The sequence below is a fragment of the Hippopotamus amphibius genome, chromosome 7 (assembly GCF_030028045.1).
Source record: "Hippopotamus amphibius kiboko isolate mHipAmp2 chromosome 7, mHipAmp2.hap2, whole genome shotgun sequence".
NCBI classification, from domain to species: domain Eukaryota; kingdom Metazoa; phylum Chordata; class Mammalia; order Artiodactyla; family Hippopotamidae; genus Hippopotamus; species Hippopotamus amphibius.
In genome coordinates this window covers 104968460-104985829 of record NC_080192.1, presented here as the reverse complement: position 1 = coordinate 104985829, position 17370 = coordinate 104968460, and the positions used below count along the sequence as shown (strand labels likewise).

At 33.4% G+C, this 17370-nt stretch overlaps 1 non-coding gene across 1 annotated transcript; it reads left to right on the top strand.

Annotated features, from left to right (window-relative positions):
• The first annotated feature begins 214 nt into the window (after positions 1–214).
• On the top strand, positions 215–321 carry LOC130857964 (U6 spliceosomal RNA). The gene has a single exon (XR_009054948.1). It is a non-coding gene; the product is annotated as a U6 spliceosomal RNA (small nuclear RNA).
• Positions 322–17370: the final 17049 nt, after the last annotated feature.

Below are 17370 nucleotides of genomic sequence, written 5' to 3'. Positions count from 1 at the left end.
ATGACAGATACTTATATCCAGACTACATAAAGAACTCTTACTATTTAATAAGAATACAACTAATCCATTAAAAATAGGCAAAATTTGAATAAACACTTATCAAAGAAAATATACAACAAAAGATGCTCAACATCATTAGTCATCAGGTAAGTACAAATTAACACCACAATGTGATACTACTAAACACATTAGCGTGACTAAAATTAAACTGTCTGTGCTCGCTTCGGCAGCACATATACTAAAATTGGAACGATACAGAGAAGATGAGCATGGCCCCTGCGCAAGGATGACACGCAAATTCGTGAAGCGTTCCATACTTTTTAGAAGACATACAGATGGCCAACAAACACATGAAAAGATGCTCAACATCACTAATCATCAGAGAAATGCAAGTCAAAGCCACAATGAGGTATCACCTCACACCGATCAGAATGGCCATCATCACAAAATCTGGAAACAACAAATGTTGGAGAGGGTGTGGAGAAAAGGGAACCCTCCTGCACTGTTGGTGGGAATGTAAGTTGGTACAGCCACTATGGAAAACAATTTGGAGGTTCCTTAAAAAACTACAAATAGAACTACCATATGATCCACTTACCCCACTACTGGGCATATACCCAAAGAAAACCATAATCCCAAAAGAAACATGTACCATAATGTTTATTGCAGCACTATTTACAATAGCCAGGACATGGAAGCAAGCTAAATGCCCATCAACAAATGAATGGATAAAGAAGATGTGGCATATATATACAATGGAATATTACTCAGCTATAAAAAGGAATGAGATGGAGCTATATGTAATGAGGTGGATAGACCTAGAGTCTGTCATACAGAGTGAAGTAAGTCAGAAAGAGAAAGACAAATATTGTATGCTAACTCACATATACGGAATCTAAAAATGGTACTGATGAACTCAGTGACAAGAACAAGGACGCAGGTGCAGAGAATGGACTGGAGAACTCGAGGTTTGGGAGGGGGTGGGGGGTGAAGGGGAAGCTGAGACGAAGCGAGAGAGTAACACAGACATGTATATACTACCAACTGTAAAATAGATAGCCAGTGGGAAGTTGTTGTATAATAAAGGGAGTTCAACTCGAGGATGGAAGATGCCTTAGAGGACTGGGACGGGGAGGGTGGGAGGACTCGAGGGAGGGTGGGGGGGGGGAGTCGAGGGAGGGAGGGAATACGGGGATATGTGTATAAAAACAGATGATTGAACTTGGTGTACCCCCCCAAAAAATAATAAATAAATAAATAAAATTTAAAAAAAAAGAACTAAACATACAAAGTATTAGACAAATGTTTGTTTTAATTAATCAATGATGTATAGAACAATGAATAAATGAAGGATATAATGAATGAATAAAAAAAAATTTAAACTGTCTGACAATACTATGATTGAGGTGGAGCAAGTGGAGCTCTCATACATTGCTGGTGGGAGTGCAAAATGGCATCACCAGTTTAGAAAACAGTTTGGCAGTTTCCTACATAGCTAAATATATAGTCACATTATAAAGCTCAGCAATCCTTTTCCTAAGCATTTACCAAATAAATGAAACCTATGCTCAAATGAGACTTGTAAAAATTTTCCTAGCAGCTCTATTTGTAATGGTCCCAAACTGGAAACATCCCAAATATTCATCAACAGGAGAATGAACTTATATTTTAACATTCATACAATAGAATATTACTTAGAAGCTTCAAAGAAGCAACTGTTGAACCAAACCCTAACACAAATAAACCTAAAATATTCTGCTAAGTGAAAGAAGACAGATACAAAAAACTACATAGTATATAATCCCTAGATGAACCTCTAGAGAAAACAAGTATGACTAAAAGAAATAAGGTGGGCATAGAGGGACTGAATCGGAAGGGACACAAGGTAACTCTTTGAAGCGATGGATATGTTCCATATTTTTACTGTGCTGATAATCCCCCTGCTGTGTAAATTTCCCCAAAACTTACCTAAATGAACACTTTCAATAGGTACATTATATTTTATGTAAATTATACCTCAATATTTTATGTAGACTATACCTCAAATTGATTTTTAAATGAGGTTAATGTGAGCATTATTGCTTATCAGTATACCGGTCATTAAGAAAAAGGGCTTAGAGTTAAATCGGATCAGATTTGAGTTAGAGTGCCATCCTTAAAAGTTCTATGGCCTTGAACATGTTAGTTAATGTCTCTAAATTTTGTTTAAATATAGGTAATAGTAGTTATCACATACATCTGTGGTAAAGATAGAATGATATAATCATTCTATATTTATTGACTATAGTTTATTATAAATGTATAATTTATAATATTTATAATTGACTTGGCACTGTCAATTATAGTCAATAAATGGTTACTATAGCAATAATAATGCCATTATTATCCTCCTCATCATCTAAAAGCCTTCAGGAAATCTAAAATTAAACAGTATTTAAAAAATATAAAACCTTCATACCTTCAATATTATTACTTTTCTCACAACAGGAGTAATAGATGGTTAGTGTTTCTACTCAGAGTGAATATGCAAGTGGCAGATACTTTCTGGATTTAAAATATTGTCTTCTGGGAAGCTGCAGCTATTTCCTAAAGTTATAAATTCTGATTTCCATTACACAACAATAGTTCCAGCTTTTAACTTAAACTCCTCAGACTAGAATTTTGTGATTTCTTAAGAATAAATGCTTTACAATTATGATCAAATACCACTCACTTTGAGAAAAGCCAAACTTGAATTTTTATTATCATGAATTGCCAAATTGGGGAACTCATGTAAAAGATGGTAAATGAACAAATAATTGAGTTTTTCTTTCTGCCTCCATATTTTCTTTTGGTGAAAATTGAGTGAAATAAGTTTGCAGTTAGATCTCCATGTGGTTTAATAATTCTGGAATCAGAACCCTCTTCTAGTCTATTCTCTATAATTATTCATAAGCTATGAAGAGCTGACTCAAGATTTACCTGATTGAAGAAGTCTCCCCTGATTCAATCCTCACACAGTGTCCCAAATGACACAGGAATTTATTTCTTCATTTGTTGCTGTGGTTTCAAATATTCAGTGTGATGCTCAGCCTCTCTACTACAGAATGGATGACTCTTGAGAAAACTATGTCTTAATGGAAATTATGCTTCCAGGCATCTGTTGTCAGCTGGAGGTAGGGTGGCAGAACTTATTTTGAAAGCCAGAAACCTCCAACTAATTGTCTTAGAAGAACCACACCCCATTTCTTTAAGTCTAGCCTCCCAAGATCAGTCAAGACACACCATCATTTTATGGACATATCTATAGTCTCAGTCTTATTGGAAAATCTACAATACATTCACCACGACTGGTAAGGATCAGGTATATATTCTGTTATGATATTCTGTAGATACTACATTATCATGAACAGAAGAAAGTACTGAAATGGATAAATATGGCTAAACACACAGTATTTGAAACCATAAAGACTTCATCTTGAACAAAATTCTACTACTCTCTAATAATATGGACTTAGGAAACTTACATAATCCTACATAAACCTCAATTTCCTTCTATAATTAATATTTATAATAATAATAACACAATAATAATTTTCCCTTGAATTGTTGGATTAAATAATTGAACAGTAATTGAATAACTGAATGCAAATTAACTTCCACTATATCTGGCATATAATAAGTTCCCAATCATTGCTGGCTATTATGATTATGAAATTACCTATTTTTTTCAGTATTATTTCATATATTTTATCACTTTAGAATTTACTATCATCTATCTCAATGAGCTAATTTTCTTGAGCATTTTTCTTCACTGTCAATTGTTTCCTTGACACATCACACCTCTAAATAGCAATGTAGCTACTAAGTAAAAACATTTTAAAATCAAATTCTCTAATGTAAAACCAACATTTGAAGGTCTGAGATTGAGTAATATTTTTGTTCTGGAAATAAGGCTTTAAATACATGGTTTGTTGAATAAAAGTCCCAGGGATTGGGTAGGATTGCTATCTTGAAGCAAGAAAATACCTGTAAAAAAAACAAATAAGATAAAAAATAATGATTAAGATTCATAGCTTATGTTGTCATTTCTTTGCATCATTTGTAAAGGTATTTTCATGTAAATGGCTTTACACTTTGAAAAAATTGTACCAGAACAATGTTTGTTGTCTTTAACAAAATCCATTGGAATGATCAGAGAAAAGCTAACATAACAATTAATTTTTTCAATTTAAACAACAATACAGTCACATAAAAAGTAGGTTGATAGGAAGAGAAAGGAGGAAATAGAATTAATTAATGGTTGAAGCATTTAAGTAAATTCAGGCCAATTTTGAGTTAAAATAATGTTTTCAGTTAGATTAAATATTTGACTTCTTCAACCAAGGTGTCCTTCAACAGGTGAAAGGATATACAACCGTGGTACATTTTTATAATGGAATACTATTCAGCAATAATCAGGAATGAGTAATCAAACTATGCAAAAACATGGATGGATTTTAAATGCATATTATTAAGTGAAAAAAAAGCCACTTTTTCCACTTTTTTGAAAAGGTTACATAGTGTATGATTGCATTTACATAACATTCTGGAAAAGGAGAAACCATAGAGATGTGAACAGATCATGGTAACAAGGAATTTGGGAAGGAGAGATTTGAAAAGATGAAGCACAGGGTATTTTTTTAGGGCAATACAACTAATATATATGGTACTATAATGATGGATTTATGACAATGCATTTGTCAAACTCATAAAAGTGTATAGTAAAAAGAATGAACCTTAATGTATGCAGATCTTTTTAAAAAGTAAATTAGGAAGTGAGGAGATCCCAGGAAGGATTGCAGAGTATGACAAAAGATATAACCATATCACAAATATATAAAATAACCTCACAGAAGCGGGTGAAGGAAAGAGGTGCTGGTCTAAGTAACTTTAGAAATGAAAGGAGTCTGGAAGAGTAACGACAAAAGAAACTGTACATAGCATTGTACTTTAGTTGATAAAATTGTTTCCCACAAGGGTATGGAGCAACAATTTTGAAACTTCTATACACATATACCGGAATTATACAATTAAGTAAATGGATGGCAGATGATGAAAATCAGGTTTTTCACTGATAGAGTGAGAGGTCACAGACAAGCAAGGGGGGAAGGCTAAAATGATCCTTGTGGTAATTTAATAGAGTTTGAGACCTAAAATGAACACACATTTAGCTTATTATAGATATAGATGGATACATATAGAAATATTTATATACATGTATACATATGATTAGGTATGCACACATATTATTTCCTTTTTGTGTCAATTAAGAGGTCCTAGAAGTAATGACACCTCAGTATCAATGAACATATTTAGCACCATCTTGGTTTCTAATATCACTCTTCAACATAAGGAACTGGAGCTCCTTGGGGAAATGACTGACACTAGGACTGGGGCAGGAAATATGCAAGATGAACTTGGAGCATTTTGTAGTATCCAAAAAGTAAGGAAGTGCTTTAAAAATTTACAATAATGGAGTATGTCAAAGGGACATAGGAATCAACTGAAAGAACTCCCAATGGTCAAGACTGGAACAATTTTAGCAACAACATAAATAATATAATATTAAATTATAACCTAATGTATAAAACAAATATCCATGAATCCATACCGATATAAAGATATGGTTGAATACATAATAAATAAATGGGGGGGGGGGGACAAATAAGTTTCCCATGCAGGAGAATTCCAAACAATTTAGGTAGAAATTTCATCCATCCTCAAGGAGGTGAAATATAGCTCCTCATTTCTTAAGTGTGGGCTGAAGTAGTGACTTCCTTCCAGAGAGTATAGTTTGGTAATGGGTGAAGAGAAGAGCAACTATGGATGAACTTAATAAACACTATCTGAGCAAATTGGTCAGATTAACAACAGTGATGTCATGTTGATAGTATGCATTCTTGATATGATATGATGAGAATGACATTTTATTACTATGATCTTACTTCCAAAAACTCATTAGCCAGTTGCATTCATTTTTTTTTTTTACTGTTTTTTTTCTACTAGAAGATCAAGGAAAGGAAAGAATCAAATTTTGACATTAAAATAACTGTTTCCTATTACTATAACAATATTTTGTTACTTGATAGTGCCACAGATTTTAGATACTAAATAGTTACAGGTCTTTAGTCGTAAAATAAATGAGAAAAAATTTTCTGTAAACAATAAAATACTCAATAAATTTTTAGAGTTTTCTAATTCTCTCTCCTCTTTCTCCTTCACAGATCATCTCCACTATAACAACATCCTTTTTTCTGAAGCAAATTTTTTATTTTTATTCTCTTGCTTAAAAGCTTTTATGCTTCTCCACTGCCTTTATTATATAAAACAGTATTTTGACATGGGATTCAAAGTCCTCTATAATCAGGTTTGGTGGTGAGTTGAATTATATCCTCCAAGAAGGTATGTTTAAGTCCTAAATCCAGATTGCTGTGAATGTGACTCTATTTAGAAGTGGGACATTTGCAGACGTAATCAAGCTGAGATGAAGTCACACTGAATTAATACAGGCCCTAATTCAATCAATGCTATTCTTATAAGAAGAGGGAAATTTGGACAAATACACAGATGCAGGGAGAACTCCACGTGACCATGGAGACAGAGATTGTAGTGACACATCTACAAACCAAGGAACATCAACAATTGCAACCACCAGAAGCTACCAAGAGGCAAGAAAGGATTCTTTCCTAGAGTTTTCAGAGAAATCAAGCCCTTTACTGACACTTTGATTTCAATCTTCTAGCCTCCAGAACTGTGAAATAATAAATTTCTATTGTTCTAAGATTTCCAAGTTTGTGGTCAGTTGTTATGGCAGCCCTAGGAAATTAATATACGTTCCAACTTGGCTTTTCAATCACATCTCTCAAATGGCATATTTCCTGGTGTTTTAAGACTGAATAATATTCCATTGTATGTATATACTATATTTTCTTTATATCTTCATACGTTGATGGACATTTAGCTTGTTTTCATATCTTGGCTATTGTGACTAGTGCTGCAATAAACATGAGAGAGCAAATAACTCTTTGAGGCCCTGATTTCAATACTTTTGTATGTATGACCAGAAGTGGGAATGCTGGTAGTTCTATTTTTAATTTTTTGAGGAACCACCATTTTGTTTTCCATAATGGCTGCATCATTTTACATTCCCACCAACAGTGTACAAGGGTTCCAATTTTTCCAGTCCCTTACCACAATTTTTTCTTTTTTGGAGTGAGGAGGTTTTTATAAAATCTATCCTAAGATGTATGAAGTGATATCTCATTGTGATTTTGAACCATATTTCCATGATGGTCAGTAACGTTGAGCATCTTTTCATACTCCTGTTGGTCATTTATATGTCTTCTTTGGAAAAATGTTTATTTAGGCCCTTTGCCCATTTTTTAATCAAGCTATTTGGTTTTTTGTTGTTAAGTTGTAAGAGTTTCTTTACATATTTTAGATATTAACTGCTTATCAGATACATGGTGTGCAAATACTTTCTCCAGTTCCCGAAGTTGTCCTCTCACTATGTTGACTGTTTCTTTTACAGTGCAGAAGTGTTTTAGTTAGATGTACTCCCATTAGCCTATTTTTGCTTTCATTGCTTGTGGTTTTGATCTCATCTCCAAGAGATCATTGTCAAAAACAATGTAATGAGATTTTCCCTTATGCTTTCTTTTAAGAGTTTCACAGTTTTGGGTCTTAATTTTGAATTATTTTTTGTCCATGGTATAAGGGTCCAATTTTATTCTTTTGCATGTGAACATCCAGTTTTTCCAACATCATTTGTTGAAGAGAGTTTCTTTTCCCCATTATGTGCTCTTGGCACCTTGTTAAAGATCAATTGACCAAATATTCATGAGTTCATTTCTGGGATCTCTATTCTATTTTATTGTTCTGTAGGCCTCTATTTATGTTAGTATCAACTGTTTTAATTCTATAGATTTGTGTATATTTTGAAATCAGGAAGTGTGATCCCTCCAACTTCATCGTTCTTTCTAAAGGTTTATTTGGCTATTTGGAGTCTCTCATGGTTCAATACAAATTTTAAGATGGCATTTCTTGAATTTTTGCAAAAACTGCCTTTGGTATTTTGATAGGGACTGAATTGAATCTGCAGATTGCTTTGAGTACTATGTACATTTAAATTATATTAAGTCCTCTAATCCACACACAAGGTCTGGCTTTCCATTTATTGGTGTCTTTAAAAAAGTTTAATCAATGTTTTATAGTTTTTGGTGTATTTCCTTGATTGAACTTATTCCTAAGTATTTTAGTCTTTTTTAGTGTATAGAAACACAACTGATTTTTGTATATTGATTTTTATTCTGTACCTTTACTACATTCATTTATTAGTCTAAAACTTTTTCAGTGGCGACTTCAGGGTTTTCTGCATATAAGATTATGTCATCTGAAAACTGAGACTATCTTATGTCTTCCTTTCTGATTTAGATGTCTCCTATTTTTTTTTTCCTTGCCTGGTTGCTCTGACTAGGATTTCCAGTACTATACTGAATAAGTGGTGAGAGTGGGCACCCTTGTTTTGTTCTTATCTTAGAGGAAAAGCTTTCAAACTTTCACAACTGAATATATTAGCTGAGAGCTTATCATATAAGCCAGCAGTCTCCAACCTTTTTGGCAACAGGGACAGGTTTCGTGGAAGACAATTTTTCCATGGACCAGGCAGGGAGGGGGGATGGTTTTGGGATGATTCAAGTGCATTACATTTATTGTGCACTTTATTTCTATTATTATTCTGTTGTAATATATAATGAAATAATTATACAACTCACCATAATGCTAACAGGAGGCGGAGCTCAGGCAATAATGCAAGTGATGGGGAGCAGCTGTAAATACAGCTGAAGCTTTGCTCACTTGCCCATCACTCACTTCCTGCTGTGTGGCTCAGTTCCTAACAGTACTGGTCTGTGGCTTGGGGGTTGGAGACCCCTGATAAGTGGTCTCTATTACACTGAAAAACATTTCTTCTAAATCCAATTTATTGAGAGTTTTTATCATGAAAGAATATTGTATTTTGTCAATTTTTTTGCATCTGTTGAGATGATTATATGACTTTTATCTTTCATTTCATTGATGCCATGTATCACATTTATTGATTTGCATATGTTGGACCATCCTTGCATCCCAGGAATAAATTCCACTTGATCATGGTATATTATCCTTTTAATGTACTGTTAAATTCTGTTTACTAGTAATTTGTTGAGAGTTTTTGTACCTATGTTCATCAGAGATATTGAGCTTTAATATTTTTTCTTGTATAGTTTCTTGTATGGCTTTGGTATCAGGGTAAGTCTGGCATTGTAAAATAACTTTGAAGTACTTCCTCCTCTTCAAATTTTTGGAGGGTTTAAGAAGAATTGCTGTTTAATTCTCTTTCTATTAACCATGAGTGTATGAGTGGTCTGTGGAAGCTACTTTGATAAGAGTATTATTTCAGGGAATAGTTGTGATAGCTCTTCTGTAATGCATTTACAGAAGTGATTTAAAAAATGTGTAATAAAGATATTTGGATTTTCATTGAAATATATTTGACATTTAACACTGTGTGATGTTAATTCTTATTTACATGTTTGATAAAATTCACCTGTGAAGTCATCTGGTCCTGGGCTTTCCTTTCTTGGGAGATTTTTGATTTCTGATTCAATTTCCTTATTGATCTGTTCAGATTTCCTTTTTCTTCATGATTCAGTGTTGGCTGATTGTGTTTCTAGCAATTTATCCTTTTATTCTAGTTTACCCAATTTGTTGGCATACAATTTTTTATAGCAGCCTCATAAGAGCCTCTGTATTTTTGTGGTATCACTTGGAATGTCTCATCTTTTGTTTTATAATTTATATGAGCCTTCACGACTTTTTTCTCAGGCTTTAGTAAAATTCTTTTTTAGAGTGATTTTGCTGCATTTCATAAGATTTGGTATGTCATATTATCATTTTCATTTGTCTCAAAATATTTTTTGATTTTGTCTTTGATCCACTGATTTTTTCAAGAGTGTATTAGTTTCCATGTATTTATGAATTTTCTAGTTTTCCTTCTATTATGGATCTCTAGTTTCATTGCATTGTGGTTGGAAAAGTTACTTAATGTGATTTCAATAGTCTTAAGTTTGTTATCAGTTGCATTGTGGACTAACATGTGATCTATCCTAGAGGATGCTTCATATGCACTTGAAAAGAATGTGTACTCTGATGTTGTTGGTTAAAATGTTCTGTATATATCTCAGATCTATTTGATCCATGGTTGATCAAGTCTGCTGTTTCCTTATTGATTTTCTGCCTGGATGTTTTATCCATTGTTTTTTGTTTTTTTGTTTTGTTTTGTTTTCTTTTCTAATTTATTTATTTTTTTAACATTCAAAAAACTGCATACATTTAGAGTGTAAAATTTGGTATTTTTTTTCTTATTAGTAATGTATATATGGCAATCACAATCTCCCAATTCATTCCCCCCCACTGATCCATTGTTGAATGTGGGGCAGTGAAGTCTCCCAGTACTATTGTATTACTTCTATTTCTCCCTTCAGATTTGTCAATATTTGCTTTATATATTTAGGTGCTCTGATGTTGGATGCATATGTATTTTATATCTTCCTATTAAATTGATCCCTTTATCATGATATAATGACCTTCTTTGTCTCTGTGACAGTTCTGACTTTGTCTGATATAAGTATACCACTCCTACCCTCTTTTGGTTACCACTTAATTAGAATATCTTTTCCATCCCTTCACTTTCAGCCTATGTGGCCCTTAAATTTAAAGTGAGTCTTCTGTGGATAGCATATAGTTGGGTTTTAATTTTTTAAATTCATTCAGCTACTCTATACTTTTGATTGCAAAATTTAAACTGTTTATGTTTAAGTAATTATTGATAGGAAAGAACTTACTATTGCAATTTTCTTTATTGTTTTCTATCTGTCTTGTAGAGACTTTTTCGGGCCCTTTTTTCCTCTTTGTCTTCTTTTGTGATTCACTGAATATTTGTAATGATGTGTTTTTACTCCTTTTTCCTTTCCATTTTTGTATTTTCTATAGGTATTTTCTTTGGCTACCATATGGCTTACATAAAGCATCCTATAGCAGCCTGTTTTAAGCTGAGGACAACTTAACTTTAACTGCATACAAAACTCTACACATTTTATGTTGTTGATGCCATGCTTTACATCTTTTTATATTATGTATCCATTAACATTTAGTTATTTTTAACATTCTTATATTTTCACTTTTACATACTTTCGAATATTACAGTATTCTGTATTTGTTTATGTATTTTATTTGTATATATATTTACCTTAAACAGTGAGTTTTATACTTTCATATGCTTTCGCTATGCTGTGTAGTGGCCTTTAATATCAACCTAAAGGACTCCTTTGCCATTTTTTAAGCAAGTCTAGTGGTGATAAATTCCTTCAGCTTTTGTTTGTCTGGGAGAGTCTTTTTCTCTTCTTCATTTTTGAAGGACAGTTTTAATACATATTACTCTTGTTAGGCAGTTTTTTCCTTTGGCCCTTTGAATATATCATCCTTGTGCCTTCTGACTTGCAAGATTTCTACTAAGAAATCTGCTAATTGTCTTATGAGGCCTCTCTTGTGCATGATGAGTCACTTCTATCTTGCTAGTTTCAAAATTGTCTTTGTCTTTGACTTTGAATAGTTTGATTATATTCTCTCTTGGGATACAGTGATTTGGATTCATCATATGTAGAATCTATTGGGCTTCATGAATCTGGATGTCCATTTCTCTCCTTGAAATTAAAAGTTTTTGTCCATAGTGTATATATATTGGATTGTTTGCTGGTGACCCGTATGTCCCATAGGCTTTCTTCACTTCTTTTTTTCATCTTACTGGATAATTTTAAATTACCTTATTCAAGTTCACTGATTCTTCTGCTTGATAAAGTCAACTGTTGAATACCTCTAATGAGCTTTTCAGTTCAGTTACTGTATTGTTCATCTCCAGAATTTCTCTTCAGTTCTTTTTATAGTTTCTGTCTCTTTGTTGATATTATTTTGTTCATGTATCATTTTCTTGATTTTCTTTAGTTGTCCATCTGTGTTCTCTTGTAACTCACTGAGCCATTTTAATTCAATTATTTTGAATTCTTTGTCAAATAATACATAGATCTTCATTTCTTTAGGGTTGGTTACTGGAGGATTTTTTGTTCCTTTGATTGGGTCATGTTTCCCTGATTTGTTGTTGTTGTTGTTTCTTGTAACTTTGTGTTGGTATCTACACATATGAAGAAATAGTTGCTTTTCTCAGTCTTTACAGACTGGCTTCAACAGGGAGAGATATTCACAAATCATCCCAGCCAGATATTTTATGAGCCTGTCAAACCTTTTCTATGAATGTATCTTCTCTAAACTTTTGTGTCTAGGTTCCTAATTAGAGGGATTTGCTGGTTTCACAATTTTTTTTTTTTAAGGAGCCCATAATCTCTGGCTCCCTCTGGTGTCTGCAGCCCAGAACATTGGAGTCATGCTCCACTATGCTCCCTCCTTCTTTGGAAAGACACCTCAGGTTCTGCACCTTCTCCCAATCTTGCATGCTGAACAAAAAACTTCTTCCCCTTTTCCCTTGTTTTCGGCTGTCCCCAGGCATCCAAATTATGCTGATCCCATCAGCCCTCTATGTGAGGCAAGATAGAAATGAGTCTTTTGGAAGCACATTTAGGACCAGAATGTTGGAGGCATGATCCACTCCTCTCTCTGAGATACTGTGCCTCAGATTTTGTGTGTTCACAATCTTGTAGAGCTGTGCTGGCAGCAGCAAGCCACCACACCTTTCTTTTGTTCTTAGTTGCCAAAACTATACCAGTTCTGTCAGTGTTCCAGGTGAGGTGAGATAGAAACCAGTCTTTCAGGCAGTGTACTGAGAATCCAGAGACTCGGATGAACTGTCCTCTTTCTCTTTCTTCTTGAGGGAAAAATCACAGGCCAAATCACTGAGTTGTGCTAGCTTGGAGGACAGGCTGGTGTGGGTAAAGTAAAATTGCTCTTTTTACCTATTTCAGTGTGGGTATGTGTGTGTGTGTGTGTGCGTGCATGTGTGTGTGTGTGTCTAGAATACTACAGCTTCTTAACTGGATTCAGGACTTCTCATAAAAGTATTTTGCTCCATATATTGTTGTAAAATCAGCGTTTCTGTGGGGGACAAGGGCTGGAACTTTCCGTTCTAATTTCTTACTGACATTAGACTGAACGAGCATTCTAAATCCAATGAATCACAAGGAAAAGTAAGAGTACTCTGGAAAATGAGAGTATTTCTCTTTAATTTCTGTAACTAGTTACAACTCTGTTTATGCATTTTCAAGTGGTACTTTTCTCAGAGGATGTTTTCAGAGTGGCTTATTTATCATGTATTTATAACACTCTCTGTTATTGCACATTTTTCAAAATTAAGAGTGTTGCCTGACTGCTATTTTGTCCAATTAATATTTATAACCTAGGATGTCCATTTCTTTCAGACCCAGAGCCCAGCATCTGCTTAATGATCTGATTTATGTCTTTGCTCATTTAGTTCTAAAAGATTTGCTGGACTATACATGGGAATGGAACAGTGTCATCAGAGTCCTACAGTTTGAAGAAAAAGAGAATACAAGGTGATGCAGATAGAAATAGAACAAAGAGTGAGGCACCAGGCCATTTGCCAGGATGCAAATAGCTCTTCATATCTAAGACACTGTAAATTTAACTCTTGAAGGTACTGCACATCAATTCACTGATGCAGATAAATGCATTAATCAGTGTTAATAAATATTTATTGGACAGCAATTGTGTACAAAGTGCTATATAGATCATTTGTTGTAAAATATTCTGTTCCTGCCTGTATTAGTCAAGGTTCTCAAGAGAACGTAAACCAGTAGGATATCTATCTATAGATATAGATAAATATTATATAGATATTATATAGATATAATTTATATAATAAATATACTTATATCTATTTATATATATAATATACATATAGGATTATATATAGGTATAATATATATTTCTATATAATATAGAGATTTATTGTGAGGAATTGACTCATGCAATTTGGAGGATAAGAAGTTCCACAATCTGCCATCTGTAAGCTGGAGACTGAGGAAAGCTAATGGTATAATTGAGTCTGAGTCGGAAAACTTATAAACCAGGAGAACTGATTATATAAATCCTCATCTGAAGATTGGAGAAGGTGAGATGCGATGTCCCAGCTCACTCACTGAAGCAGAAATAAAGATTGAGTTCCTCTTTTCCTCTGTCTTTTGTTCTGTTCAGGCTCTTAACAGATTGTATGATGCCCACTCACATTGGGGAAAACAATCTACTTTACTGAGTCCACAGGTTCAAATGCTAGCTGCATTCAGAAGTACCCTTATCAACACACCCAGAAATAATGTTTAATCCAACAATCCCATGGTCAATCAAGTTGACACATAAAATTAACCATTACACTGCCCTTACAATATTTTCAACTTATAAACCATGCAGATTTTATGACTATGGACAATCACACATCCTTTGAAAAAAGAAGCATTATCTTTAATATGATACTCTATTTCTAGCTGCACAAAATTTATTTTGAGTTTGGATTGTATTTTTCATCTTCTGGTAAGTACCATTCTTTTGAAATTATAGTGTATGATGTGAATTCCCTTTAATATGTATTCCTATTTTTTCTCTAGCCAGCCAGCTTTGCTACTTCTTCATTCTTCTTCACTGTTTACATCATTCAAACTTACTGGGAAATCTTCCCAAGATCTCCACTCCAAGATAAAGCCAAGGGCAATCACCTGCACACTTCTTTGACAACTAATACTGATTGATTGAAAATAGAGAGAGCTACTACATTGCAGCTAAAAGAAAGCTCTTTCAAGTTATGTCTTTCTCCTACATGTTTCTTGGCAAAAAACAGAAACAAAAACAAAACTGGTAACACTTTTGACAATATATTGGAAAGAAGAATAGAAGCCACACTTTACCAAGCATAGTAAGCTTCTAATAACATCAAGTAACCATAAACACAATAATGGAGTTCTTAATTTCCTTCCTACTGTATTTCTATCCCTGTGAAACAACCCCATCAAAACTGCACTTCAAGAAAATGCATCTGTTCCAACTTCCACTCTGAGCAAGTAACTGCAATAATTAAATGAATTTGAAAAAGGGCCAAAGAACTTAGCAAAAGAAAAACTATTAGAAAAAAAGAAGATAAAATACAGATAAGAATTATTACTATCTCAATAAATATGGAATAATTTGGTTAAATGTGGTTCTTTGTAGCAATATAGACACAATTATGATATAAAGGAAAAATGGGGTTTCCAATCAGAATCCTTATAGTTTTCACTGGGAGACATGGAAAAGATAACAAGTTTCTCTGATTCCATGTTCCCATCTACAAAATGGAAATAATATCTACCACAAAAAAAGTTGTTTTGAGATTCCATTAATTTAATATTGATGAAAATATGAGGTTGAGTCAAAAATTATCCGCACTCTGGCTGTAGCATTTATTTTAATTAACTTTTAGAAAAGACAAATACATCCTTTTTCAACATAATCTCCTTGCTTTTCAATACACTTTGTCCATCTGTCAACAAGCTCTTGTATTACCTCATTAAAAACTGTTTTAGGCTGAGCTGCGAGCCATGAATGCACCTCTATCTTCACTTCATCAGAAGTGAATCTTTGTCCTCATAGGGCTGCTTTCAGGGGATCAAACAAGTGAAAGTCCAGTGGAGCAAGATCAGGACTATAGAGAGGATGCTTTAGCACCTCAAAATGAAATTTTTGCAGAGTGTCAACAGTATGAGCAGAAGTGTGCACCAGGTACACTCTCAGACCACAAAAAAACAAATCACTGCACACTGCTCTTCTTTCTTGCAAATCACAAGTGGGGCATTCATTTTTGTTTGCACCGCAGTTACAAATGAACTGATGTAACACATTCACACCTGCACAGCAGTGACTGGGGAGACAGTAGCCTTGAATGGAAAGTGCTGATAAGACAGTGCGGGCAAAAGAAGTTTTAATATAACTGGAGTGTGCATAATTTTTGACTCACTCTCGTACTATCGCTGTCAATAAATACTGTCTAATATGTATACATACACTTGTAATAGAGTCAGTTGAATGGTACAATTTCAATATAATTTAGTTTCCTTGATAGTTTATGAATCTAAAATAGATTAAAGATCTTAAAATATGAAAAAAAATCTTTTTTTTTTTTGGCCATTTTTCTATTCCTTGTACTCTTGCACTAACACAGGAAAAACTGGGATAAATTTAAAGACTCCTCAACATATGGTCCTTTCTTTAAAAATAAATTTGTTCATTATTTGGAATTTGGGGATGCACACATTGAAAGGAAGTTTGCGAAGAATTCCAATAACTGAAAGAAATGAGTACTATACTAGTATTTGTCTCAAATTCCTGTATACAATGATTATCCTCTAATAGATACTGTATTATAATTGGCAAAGTCAACGGTGATTTTGACAATTCTCTGTCAATGCTATTTCAGTGATGTACATATTACTTGAAAACATCTAAATTTACAAATAGCCCCACACTACAGTTACCAGACCCCTCTATGCCTTCCACATTGGACATTAAGAGATTTTTAAGATTTTAAAATTTTCTTTTTATTTTGAAATAGTTTTATATTTGGAAGAAAGTTACAAAAATAGTACCAAATAATTCTAAATAAATAATTGAATAAATACGCTAAAGGGAAGACGAGAATGCTCTCTCTTATAGCAGAATTCCAATTATTAAATGTAGAAGCAATGATAAAAAGAGAAAATCATCATTTGCCAAACAACATAGTAATAATTATCCTAAGATAAAATTAATGGGCCAATATATGATCTGAAATATTATATTTGCCTAGTCTCAAAATACTTATTAATTACAAAGAGAAGGATAATAACTTTATGTTAGCAAAACTGGAACATACCACCTCAACTAAGCGATCAAAGTTAGCATCACCAACAATGAGACATATGGATATCATGTTAACCTTAATATGATACACTGAGAAGGACACACATCTTTTCTGTGGTATTCTTGCCAAGAATAATATATTTAAATAGAGCAAAATGATTCTCCCAACACTAAGGGAAGGAAGGCCATTTTCACAAGAATCTCTCATGATTTCTTTCTAACAATCTCTAAAAGGATAATATGCAAGTATTTGAGATTATATAAAGATAAGATAAATTGAGATCAGTTAGAATGTATCAGTTGGGGTGTTTCCAGTTAAAGCACCTTAAATAATAAGGGCATTTGTTATTAACCCCTTAGACACAATTAATTGTATCAGAAAACAAAATATAAGTGCTTATTGATTCTTCCCTATATGCC